This window comes from Triturus cristatus, chromosome 1_1, assembly GCF_964204655.1.
Source record: "Triturus cristatus chromosome 1_1, aTriCri1.1, whole genome shotgun sequence".
NCBI classification, from domain to species: domain Eukaryota; kingdom Metazoa; phylum Chordata; class Amphibia; order Caudata; family Salamandridae; genus Triturus; species Triturus cristatus.
The window spans coordinates 1,129,181,493-1,129,194,779 of record NC_140579.1 but is presented as its reverse complement, the minus strand read 5'-3'; positions in this window follow the sequence as shown (position 1 = coordinate 1,129,194,779).

Below are 13,287 nucleotides of genomic sequence, written 5' to 3'. Positions count from 1 at the left end.
AAAACCAAAGCTCCAAATCTAAGGAGAGCCATTACTCTAAAACTTATAAAACATGGCCTAACACCAAGAGGTGGTAGAGCAGTTTTTGTGATAGAGGCACATGAATCTCACCAGACAGAGGTATTCTATTCATGGATAGTATTCCCAGAATCAAATCCAGTAACTAAAACGTTTCACTTCTACAAAGAAGATGAACCACCTGAGGAATATATTCCTTTCGAGGATATTGAAATTCCACTCACATACCAGGAGCATGATCTCTGGTTTAAAGGCGCCCTAAAACATTACAATCACATTACCAGGCTCGGTCCACTAGGTAGACCAGGAGCAACATGGCCCATTTTAGCCGGCTATACACCTCATCCTGACATTGAAGCAATGTCAGACGTAGAGTTACTTAATCAGATACAAAATTTAATAGAATTACACAGTTAAACCACACTGTCTGAAAGTCCTGAAAAGGCCTTTACTAATAACAATCCTACCTCTTCTAAAAAGAAGTGGGAAAATAACAAACAACATTCAAAAGAGAAAGATTCTCAATCCCGAGGTAGGTCTCCTCAAAAGGAGCCCTCTGAAAGGAGGTATAACCTCAGGGACAGGGATAATTTTAGAAAACCTGACAGGTATCAAGATACTGATACACGTTCCTCTCGTACCTTTTAGATATCGTCACACACATCCGAAAGAAGAGGACGGTCAGATTGAAAAGAACGCGTGCAGTCCAAAGACGATCAACATGTTCAGAAAAACAAACCAAAACCTCAATTCTCCAAGAAGAAAGTAGCAGGTCTAAAGATAAGACATGCCGAGGATCCTGAGAACACAACTCAAGAATGGAGAATGGGCTCAGACAACGTTGGACAGCGCAGCAGAAGTAACAATAGCTTGCCAGAACCTGAAGGGACTTCTGGAGACAGTGGACTTGAATGAGGACATTCAAGTTGGAACTGTAAATACCAGGGTTAGCTCTCCACATAGGTTATATGAAATAACACTCCAGATGGAGGGAGACATACCGAGAAAAGTGAAAGCACTCATTTGGGAGCATCTTTCAAGGGGTTATGATATACTTCTAGCAGAACGGGACTGGCCACCAGAATTTGTCAGAGAGTGCCAACATGGCGAAGACATCATTATACCAGCCTTCTCTAACCATGTTCCAGTACATTTAAAATATACTTATGCCAGGAAATGGGCAGTGGCCCAAGCACCAGCATTATACAAAAATCATGTAGGATGGGATGAGGACTCACCTCACCATAAGATCCAGTTAAAAAATCAACCAACTGCACAAAGGCAGTATCCAATTAAGCAAGAAGCTAAAAAACAGGTCAGCAGTGGCGGCTCGCCCATTGGGGCGTGGGGGCGTCGCCCCACTGCTTTCTCGCGGTGCGAGAAGGCAGAAACATAAACGGTAAAAACTATCATTTATGTTTCTGCCTTCTCACATTGCGAGAAAGCAGAAGTGCCGCTTTGTCTGGTTGGGGGCGGGAGGGTGGCCGGTCCTGCTCGAGGGCAGTGGGGGAGTGGCTTACCCACTGTTGTGGGTACTGACTGTTTGGTCTGCCCTGGAGCCGACCAAACAGTCAGTACCCACAACAGTGGGTAAGCCACTCCCCCCTGCCCTCGAGCAGGACCGCCCATTCTCCCTTGTTCTCTATGGCAGAAAAAATGTCCCGGCTGGGGCGCTCGCCTGCTGCGCCTACCAGCCTTGTGATTGGCTTGAGTTGCATTGCGTAGGGGAGGGCAGGAACACGCAGACTCACCAGTGCAGCGTGGCCAGCCTTAAGCGGAGGCAACTATTCAGGTAAGTTCATTTTTTTGTTGTTGATTTAGATTTTTGTATTCCCCACCCGCAACTCCCCCCTCCCTCGAGCATACCGGCCGCCACTGCAGATTTGTAATTTGCCTTGTGCCGGGGCTAGTGAAACATCTTCCACGCATTCCTACCTTCTTTCAAACCACGAAGCGGGGCACGTTTCCTTATCTGAACACACATATTATCGTTTGTTTTCTTCCCGTCGCAATAAATGGTGTCTGTCACCCTGCTGTGCAGCGTCTATGGCTGCTGAGACACTATCACACAGAGCACGTGCTGGACAACCCATGGGCGCCTCGGTCTAGGTGCCCATGAAGGGTCTATGTCAAGTAGTGTTTCAGGGCGTGCCCTCATTTAGTATGCAGCGCATGTGACATGCTTTTACTGTTCACACGTGGGACTTGGAGAAAGCATCATCCTGATATGGCTGTGATATATATTTATACTGCCTCCTGTAGACATGTGACCTGAAACGCCTGCTTTCTTTACCCTTGCGAAAGCAAGACGTTGGGACCAGGGGCGTGCATTTAATTTTTTTCAGGATCTATGAGGGAGGAATGGTCACGTTCACTTGTGGTGCATTGCACACAACACGACACAATACATTTATGTACGATTGAAGTGTGTGAGGTACCTGGGCTAGCGCCCTGGGAATTTGGTGGAAAACAGTTTCAAAACGTTTGCATTCTATCTGCCACTGTGCTTTCAAATCTTAGCTCACATGTGAGACCAGCACGCCCTCCAAGAACCTCACGCTCGATACATCAGCACAAATAATCTATATTGTGTTAACTGGAGAGTCACAACAAGGCTGAGGGCGAAGCATGCACAAGCAAAAAACAGGTGTGTCAGTGCATCCGTTTAATTGCAGCATCAGTTACTGTCATTGTTTATCTCCCACCTGACAGCCACACCCATTCCAGACACCTGGTGGCCACTTCCGTCACACAAACAGTTTACGCCTCTCCACTTTATAAAGTCAGCAGCCGCCACTGCAGGTCAGGGAGATCTTAAATCAACTTGAATACCAAGGGGTTATTGAAACATGCACCTCATCAATGAACAATCCTTTGTTTCCTGTTTCCAAACCAGACAATACATATCGTCTAGTTTTGGATTACAGACACTTAAACTCTTGTTGTAAAACATTTGCAGTGCAAAATGCACATAGTACAGCATTAATGAACAACATTGTGCGTAAAAAATATAAAATCACATTAGATATTTCTAACGGTTTCTTTTGTCAAAACATAGCACCTGAAAATAGGTATTTGACTGCTTTCTCAAAAATGGGGACCCAGAGTCAATTCTGTCGTCTCCCTCAGGAATTCAAGAATAGTCCAGGGTTATGCTCAGCAAGAGTAACAGAGTTAATACAAATTTATGATGACAAGGCATTGTCATATGTCGATGATATCTATCTGACAGACGATGACCTGAACCAGCACTTGAACAGGATGAATACCATTATACTGGGCTTCACTTCTGAAGGTTATAAATTCAATTTAAAAAAATCAAGAATTGCCCATCTCACTGTCCTTTTCCCAGGATATGAACTATCAAGTGAAGGCTAAAGCCTGGCAGACAACTTTTTAGAAAAGTGTGCGCTGCTGCAACCTCCAAAAAACAATGAAAAACTTACAGTCAATTCTAGGTTTCCTAAATTTTGGAAGAAGATACATTCTAAACTACGCAGAAAGGGTTAAACCTCTCTACGAATTAATCAAACCTGATTTTAAAATCACACATTGGACACGGGAACATACAGATATCCTGCATTCACTTCAAGCTGACATGTTAGCAACAAAACACTTACAAACACGCGTAAACTTACGCAACTTAGTGATCCGAATCATTCTGGGTCAATGCAGATTCACCTACTTCACCTTTAACGAAGGTGAAAAAGTACCAATTGCATACAAATCACATTTGTATATGCAAGCAGAAATGAAATTCACATCGACAGAAAAAATTCTGACAGTAGTTCAAACCGCTGTAGCAAAAGAAAGAGCCCTAGCACAGGGGAAACGCATTATGGTCGTAACCCCTGTACTAGCCTTAGAGGCAGTTACAAAAGCGAGCATTCCAAATGCAAAAGCTTTACATCCAAGATGGATACAATGGGTTAATTCTCTTGCTGCAACTGATGTTGAATATGTTTTTGATCCTTATTTAAAAACACAAGCATTTCTGCAATACGGTCACAAAATTCCTCTGCCTACTGAAATTCTCCCTCTTGACCAGTATGAATTTATAATTTATACTGACGGATCTGCACAACCCGCTACGGAGTATAAGCAAGCTTATAGTGCAGCATGCGCGATCGTTAAAGGTCGTATGCAAGATGGCAAATTCAGACCAATGGTCACGAAAACGCAATCACTAGGAGATTTTATAGCTCAGCAAGCTGAACTACAAGCATTTAAAATGGCACTTGAAAATGCGAATCGCGAATTCCCCACACTCATAGTGTGCGATTCTTTTTATTGTGTTCAATCATTCAATGAATATTTACAGAATTGGCTTCAAAATGGTTTCAAAGACGCAAAAGGTGGCACAATCAAGCATAAAATGCTTTGGGAACAGGTAGTTCAGGTACGAAACGGACTACAAAAGACTCACGTGATACACACGCTGAGTCATCAACGTGATGGCGTTCACGTTGAAGGGAATTCATTGGCTGATGAAGCCGCGAAAGGAGCTGTGCAAACGGCTTCCATAGCTGCAATCACTCGTTCAAAAATTAAAATAGACAGTGAAATAATACTGGCTGTCAATGCTTCAACCAAAGGCAGCGGTGCAGCGTTACCAAAAAAGTTTCCACTCAAATATCATATATAATTGATGTGAACAGCGTTCCGTTTGCTCGAATCCCTGTAGTGGGGGTTAGGGTAATACCAAACATGGAACGAAGAGCAGCTTTGATTTACGAAGCACATCTGGGAGAGGGTCTGACACATCAGGGGATCTCTAAAACAATTTTAAAACTGAAAGAGATATACTGGTGGCCAGGAATGAATGCACTGATTCACACTTCCATCAATGAATGCATAGACTGCAATAGAGATCGCAGAACAGAACGCCACCAGGTACCAGTCTACAACGTAGGCAGCCCAGTACAGACACCATTGTTAGACAGCATTAGACTATCTACATGCAGCCATCCCTATGGACGAATGCAGTCCCACAAACACTAAATCAAGGTTCCTTTGGATGTGGCCTCAGCGCTCGGCTGACGCTCGAACTGTTATAATAGATTTGCGAGTCTTTATCTGCACATACGCAATTGGCACACTACATTCTGACCAGGGTCCTGCGTTTAGCTCTTGAGCTTACAAAGAAGCCATGGCCAGTTTGGGCATAGCATTGCGGTATTCTTCTCCAGTCCATCCTGAGGGAAATTCTGTTGTGGAAAGAAAAAACTGGGACATAAAGCCGTCTATAACAGCTAGGGTATTAGGTTCGGGTGATGGGTGGGTCAAACATCTTTATGGGGTCCAACGCTCATTAAACAATTTGCCAAAAAGTTTTTTAGGGGGTGTCACTCCATATGAAGTCCTATTTGGAACTAGAATGTTGATTCCGGACCTTGACATGAAAGGCACAGTGGTGGAAAATAAAAAGTTTGATATCAAAGAACGTTTGGCTGTTTTACAGGACCTAAATGAACTAAGATCGAAACAAAGCAACGTGTTCCTGAAGCCAACCACCACTGGGGAAAAACCAACCATCCCAGCAAGGCCTGTCTGGATCCCAAAGCTTGGTGATCTAGTCAGAGAAAAGATCGAGGACAAGAAGGAATTTGGGCCTTCTTACAGACAACCAGTACCTGTCCTAGCAATCCACGGATCAAGAATACTACTACTGCCGCCCCTTGCTGGTAAAAAGGAGAAAAGATTTGTGTCCATCGACCTGATCAAACCACACTATGTGGCCGATATTAAGCAGCAGGCCAAGCGGACTCCGACAATGTAGCAGACGCACTCTGCTGGCTACAATCCAAGAGGTTCAAACTGAGGGACTCATCACCTTTGAAGATTCTTCAGTGAGAAATAAAGGGCTAAGCAACAAAGCTATGGAACTCGTCTCTCTTGAAACCAAAATAACAGTTCGTCCTGATACACCTGTCTACAACGAAGTAACACGTGATCAACTGGTTCCAGCGATTTCAACAAATCCTGATGCAATTCAAACCATTGACAGAACTGCCTCTGGCTATTTTATTAACTTTGATACGTTTTCTGAGGATCCCAGTGAACCTGAAACGACGCCAGCACAAAGAACTTTCAAAGAACAAGCAACAGACTTTTTCATCTCCTGAGAAAGACTTATCTGGTTTCACCATAGATTGAACTATGGATTGTTTTGCAATATTCTTCTTTCTACTTTGGTTAGCTCTGGTAATAACTCTGGGTATGCTGATCAATGGAAGATATATTCAAATGGACAGAGCAAGTAAAAGAGTGAACTTACTTCTCCAGCCACACAAATCATCCCATCGTGAAGCAAGAGACTTGTCAGCAGTGAACATCACAGCCGTTCCTATACCAGATGGTATAGTTTGGGACAGAACTGAATATGACATTTTTGGCCCGTCGGAACATTTGAAGATTCCACACTTATTTAAAATTTAATTAAGTGACTTTATTACCTCTAGTTCCTTTTCTGATGATTGGGACTTCGAGACTGTTAATAACATGATGTCTGATCTAGAGATGTCTGCAATATTCACAAATCATGAATATTTAGTGGGTTCATCAGACTATGAACAAATGTATTGTTATAACCACTATGGTCATCATTTCTTGCATAAAACTGCATTACCTAGAAATGTATTTATGTATAACCAATGGGAACATTGTCCTACACCTCCAAAGGGTAGCTCAAAAACTTTTGCAATTAAATTTCCATATTTTTCGGGGTTCAACTTATCAAATCCAGAATCGTTTTATTTTAAGAATGTGAACAAGACAGGAACAAAAAATATGTTAACCAATACGAAACAGATTTATTCTGCAGCCTTTATTGCCCAACTGTCTAGCCAGGGTTTCGACTTTTGGAAAGACAACATTGAGACAAAATCTGTCTGGGGTACAAAAGATTGGCAAGTGCAGGGGGTAGAAGATTTGTTTAGAGCCTGTATCCTCCCTGAACAAATTATGTTTTTGAATGACACTGTCCAACAAACGTCAAGCCTTGGGTTAGCTAAGATAAAATAGACAAAGAATTTTTTCAAAAAGGGGGGTCCAGAGGACATATATTTACCGACCCTCCAGTTTCTAATCCCTTACTACCTTGTATAAAACAACATCAAAGAAACCTAGGGTCAAAAACGATGAGCACTACATAATGTAAATGAGCATCCTGAGGAATTAAGAAAGAAAAAGAAAGTGAACATTATCATTTGTAGTAAATCCCATCAGCCACTGAAAGTAGCACACATCATCATTTGGGATTCATTCAATCGTGCAATTCCCTCCAAGTCATGAGGGCTGCATGATATATGAACAAAAACAAGAAAACTATTCAGATGTACATATCTTTGTCAAGAATCCACGTGATGTCGCTAACACATGTTTGAATAGGGGTGATGGTATAAGCAGTGCCAGTGAACCAAAAATCGTGAGTGCAAATATTAAGATCATCTAACTGGCCAAAATAAACATTTTATTGATAGCTGACCAGGTGATGAGATTAAAAAACAGTGCAAGAGCAGTTTGACAAAATAACTGCTAATGTCCTAGAAAGGGTTGTTTACATGTTTCAGCATAAAGATTGAGTGACAATCAGGCTTTCATCAGGACCAGAATAACCTTGTGCTACTGCTGTAATAGTAGTGTAGTCCAAAAGTAAAAACACCAATGATGAAATATACAAAACCTACTTGAATACAGGTTTTCATAGACTCCCAAATAATTGTGGAGTTGTTCCCAAATCCCGTAGAAATACGGGGACTCTCCTCACCTCACCTGGCATCCGCTCAGATAAATGAGGCCCCGCTCTGTCCGTCGGTACCTCCGGCTGGGTAGAGCTGGATGGGGAGGCCATCCAGCTCTACCCAGCCGGAGCACAGCAGTAGCACAAGGTTATTCTGGTCCTGATGAAGGCCTGATTGTCACTCAATCTATAGGCTGAAACATGTAGACCCTTTCTAGGACATTAGCAGTTATTTTGTCAAACTGCCCTTGCACTGTTTTTTAATTTCATCACCTGGTCAGCTATCAATAAAATGTTTATTTTGGCCAGTTAGATGATCTTAATATTTGCACTCACGATTTTTGGTTCACTGGCACTGCTTATACCATCACCCCTATTCAAACATGTGTTAGCGACATCACGTGGATTCTTGACAAAGATATGAACATCTGAATAGTTTTCTTGTTTTTGTTCATATATCATGCAGCTCTCATGACTTGGAGGGAATTGCACGATTGAATGAATCCCAAATGATGATGTATGCTACTTTCAGTGGCTGATGGGATTTACTACAAATGATAATGTTCACTTTCTTTTTCTTTCTTAATTCCTCAGGATGCTCATTTACATTATGTAGTGCTCATCGTTTTTGACCCTAGGTTTCTTTGATGTTGTTTTAGCTAAGATAAAAGACATGAAGACATCGACCATACCTATACCAGTAAGTAATAGCACTACACGGGGAGAGGTCGACGTACATCATATTTTGCATCACAACAGATATTATCCCGAATGGGAAAAATGGTTGCTCTGGCCCACAGACACAAACAACTTTCAAGATCGATTCCTGAACAAAACACAGGGTTTCACTATCAATAGGCCAGACCCACGCTATGTTCAAAGACAGCATCCAGGGGTAGTAACAACATACAGTGTAGGGAAACTCTGCCTTGATTGGCTACAGAAAGCTACACTGCAGGATGTAAAACAACACTTATCTTTACTTAAAGAAGGCGCAGACCTTAGGGAATTTTTGCTAGGACCAAGAAAACCGCGTCAAAAACGTTTCATATATGCCGGTATCTACGCTGCTTATAATGAAATATGGAAAATTACCCAAGCAGAGACTGCAGACGAATACGAGAAATTGATCGTATACATTTAGAGAAATCTCTCTCTGTAGTAGACAATGGGTTAACGACTCTGTCGTCCACAATATTTTCATTGGACAGCATTGTATCTACTGCCATAGACATCATGGAACAAGACTTGGTCATGTTGCAACATTGTCAGTCTCAACTGCGTTCTATCATGCTATTAGGCTGGATGCTACAAAACTTGTGTGCAGGCTATGTGCCTAGGCGTTTAATCAACTCTACGTTACTGTTTTCAGAATTTAATCTCACTGATAAACAGATCAAACTGGCACAAAGGGGAGCAGACTACACAGTGCTGAGCATTGAAAAACTGGAAAATGACCATTCACAGTGGCAGAAAAACCAGCTACTGAGTGGATCATACATGGTAAAATTACTCTGCCTGTTAAAACTTTCCATTTTCAATATTGCCTAAAACATATACCAGCAGGCAAATATGAAAGGTTGGGTAAAGAATACATCAAAACATCTTGGGATTTACCTTACACAAATAGATGTTGTAGTGGTCGGCGTGTGGTGTTTCTTAGCGGTACAAACTGTGAAAACTCACTAAGCGGTTCTCTCCTTTGTCAGGGTATTAATTTACACGGGGCCTGCGATGGTTCCACTGCTTACTTATGGTGTCACCTGCAAGGCTCACCAGCTGCAGTGATTAATCCAATTTTTTGAATACTTTCAAATGGAAGTTACCTCATGTTGAATGATCACAGCTGCTGTGGCATGTTGCCAGGTATTCCATATCTAGTAACGATTACATCCAGGTTCACTTGTTGTATGCAACTCTTGTTTCAACAAATACAGTCAGGGAGTCGCCTCTATGGCCTTCACTGAACATATCTTCTATACGAATTGATACTCTAAGCAGAATGAAAGCCATTCTTTTACAACAAACTGTGCCACTGACCTCAGCCAAAGAAACCTATGATCTACAAGTCGCAAGGACTTCTGCCGAGATACATTCCCTTTTGAATACAAACTGCCCTATACATTTCTCAGAAATGTTAGAACGTATCTTAAACATGTCTGATACGAGCGGTATTGTACATGTATTTAAGACCGTGTGTTCAGGACTGTTAGCACCTTTTCAAGCAGTCCTCAGAATAGTTCCCAACTTTGTGCACTCTGTGTTTGGCGGACTGCCACTACTTTTTTGACTCATTGCATGGATCCTATTTTTGCTCCTACTGCTCCGATATAGCAAGCCAAATCCCCAGCGCCACTCACAGCACCATAGAGAGAGCTCTATTGGAAATGAAGAGTCATGAGCGCATCGTCCAAATTTTAGGTTTACCTCGTCTATGAGAATTAAATACCACATGGTTTCTGTCATTCAGACCAATTTGGCAAGATTGCATCTTACCTGTTCTACGCTGCCTGCTTTGCGGGGAAGAATGCATGCTAGACATCTGTCTAACACTTCCATCAGACATGCCTACGGATATCAATACCCTGCTGGACCCTGTAACGGCCCATGCTGTGTGTTGTCCCCAGCGGCTACCAATCCTGATGACGGCATTCATTGAGATCTCACAGACGCAAATTGCTACTGCTGAGGTACGAGAGGAAACAACAGGCACGCAGGTAACATCCGATACGAACATTGCTGATGCGACCAATGCTGAAGGCGATGCTTCTCACCTATGTGCAGTTAGTCTTCTAAACAAGGTAATCCAACTCTCACCTACAACGGTAGATGACTTTTTGTCTACAGGATTAGACGATTTCATGTTTTCTCCATCCTCATACACTGACTTTTGATTCAGCACACAGTGTACCAGGAAGATTCTGAATTTGGCCTTCGTTTTTCAAAACAAAGACTAAATCTTGGAATTTTTCCTATGATACATTTTTTTTTCCAAGTTTGAATTTTTCTTTTTATGGCACAGTAATCTGCTTATAGTAGAACTATTCATAAAGAACAGAAATCTTTGATACACTTTTAGAGACTATATGTCACCTTGTCAAACACGATTGATTTATGTAACTTGACATGAAATGGTTTTGGCTTTTTTCTTTTGTATTTACGAGCCATTTCATAACGTATATAAGTATGTTCATTCATTTAGCATTCAATGTAAATATTTGCTTAGAGTGAAACTTTGCTTTGATATGTATAGCACCAGTGTATTTTTATGCATGGCAACAGTTTTTATGCATTTTACAAATGTATTTTTAAACATGTTCTTAGCCATCCATATGTAGCTATCTTTTAGATATGTTTAGCATGTGTAGGATTTAGTAATGTCGTTCATACAAAAGTGGAGTGGGTGTTGTGTGTCGATTTAGATACCGTATATAGGTTTCCCGATTTATGTCCTTAGATAGGCACAATTCGCATTGCCCATATTTAGGCATAGAAATCCTACCCTTATTTAGGCATTATCCATGCTACCCAAATACAGGCATGGCCACCAACATCCGTTCATCTACGTCACAACGAGTTCTTGGAAAACCAGACTCTTAAGCCTTTAGGACTTCGCCTTGCTTCGATATTGATTTCTCCAAGAACTCATTTATTATGCATGAACATCTATTCCTTAGGGGTTAATTCATGACGTTCTTCTGCCTGACTTTTACGTCAATACTGGCATTCCTAAACACCTTCAAGGTATAAATATACCTTCACTTACCATGACAAACCACGGTTCGACGCGGCTCACCACGGCAAGTTCGGAAGGAAGTCAAGGCCCCGCCTGACGCACTGACCAGACGCTGTCATCCTCCTCGCAGAGAATCCACCTCCAGTGCTTTTGACTCCCCTTGAGGGGTGTTAGAGATCGAGACTCGGAAAGAGATTCCAACCTCACTCATTCTAAGGTATGGAGCGGACTAGAACCTAGAGGGACTTCTGGCAAATCTTGGCAACTATAGCTAAACTAGACTATAGACAAACAGCACCTATTTCTTTGCCTCGAACTACACTTAGGTTAGGTACACTGGGGTAGAACTAGCTAGAAGCATCAGATGAGTATTAACATTTTAGCCTGTGTTATTTATGTATGTATTTTATGAATATCTGTCATAGCTACACACCATGCTATTGCAGTATTATTTTATCTTACTGCTAACGCTGTACAGATTTTACTTTGCATTCTGTCTTATGATTGTAGCAGTTCATATCTCTTGCACGAGAAATAAGACTGTTCAATAAACCCTTTTTATTGAAACGCCCGTCTATCTATTTCTGTGGAACTCTGTAGAAACGAAGCATGCACGATTGACTGAGTGAAACTGTTATCTATTGTTTCCACTATTCTGAGATTGTTCTGATTCTAAAGGAAACAAAGTTGTCATGTTTATGCTGCTGTCAGAAACTAATTCCTTCTTGTTTATTCGAGAATTTTCTAGTGACCTCTGAGTTAGCTGGCACACACAAGTAATTAAGTTTAATGTACTCGATAGAGACATACTGACCTCATCCTATGTCAAAGCTATAGTGTATATCATTCCAATGCGCAGAGCCTATCAGGAATATAGGAACTACACTACAGTACTTCGGAGAGGCGCTGGTCAGGAAACCCTCACGGACAGTGTAGGACCTCGGAGGTGTCATGGACCCTTCGACCATATGAGACCTGTGTCTAATATAGGAAACAGAAGGTAAGAAGACATACACTCAAATGACACATTCACAACACTGCACTCCGCTCTTGTTCCTGTGTACTCCACCTCTCTCACAGCATGCCTTGAACAACTCAGCTGGAAGTTCCAGGTCTTGCTAGTTGTACTTTCCTCCAGGAGGTATGAGTGTAGAAAACAAGGTAAGAGAACAGAAACCAATGCAGGAAAAGAAAAGGATAAATCCAGAGCTCAGAAGGAGAATCTCTCCAGTCCTCTGTGTTCAGTATCTCAAAGAGTGGCTCTCTGTTACGCCACAGGAGCAGTCGGGGAATTCACAGGGTTAGGGGTTCACGAGGAATGCACTACCTCTGTGCCCTCGTATGGTACCGGTCACCATGTAGCAGCAAGAGAAGCAACACGGCTTGCAATCCGGGCACCGGCAGCCGTCGATGCCGGGGAAGTTCTGTTTACCGTCCTGCAGGGAAGACGCAGCTTACTCCTTCGAGTCTCAGGTAAGAACCCACGCAGCTAATGCCAGCAGCAAAGAACAAGATGCGCTGAAGGACGACAGTGCGTAGGACGCAGTATCCGTAGATCCAGGAAAGCACGAACAGGGTACTGCGCTGGAAATGGTCACTGAGTGCTAGAGTTTGAGCACAAGCTTAATAATCCTTAAGAACCAAATAATCCAGGAGACGCCAGGAAGTAAAGCACCAAACGCGGCCAGCAAACACAGGAATCTGATTGTCAAGCACCTGGCCCGAGTCCAGGAGGGACTTATATCCTGCTGTCAATCAGCGATTGTTTTCCGGTGACTCTTCAGGTCTCGAT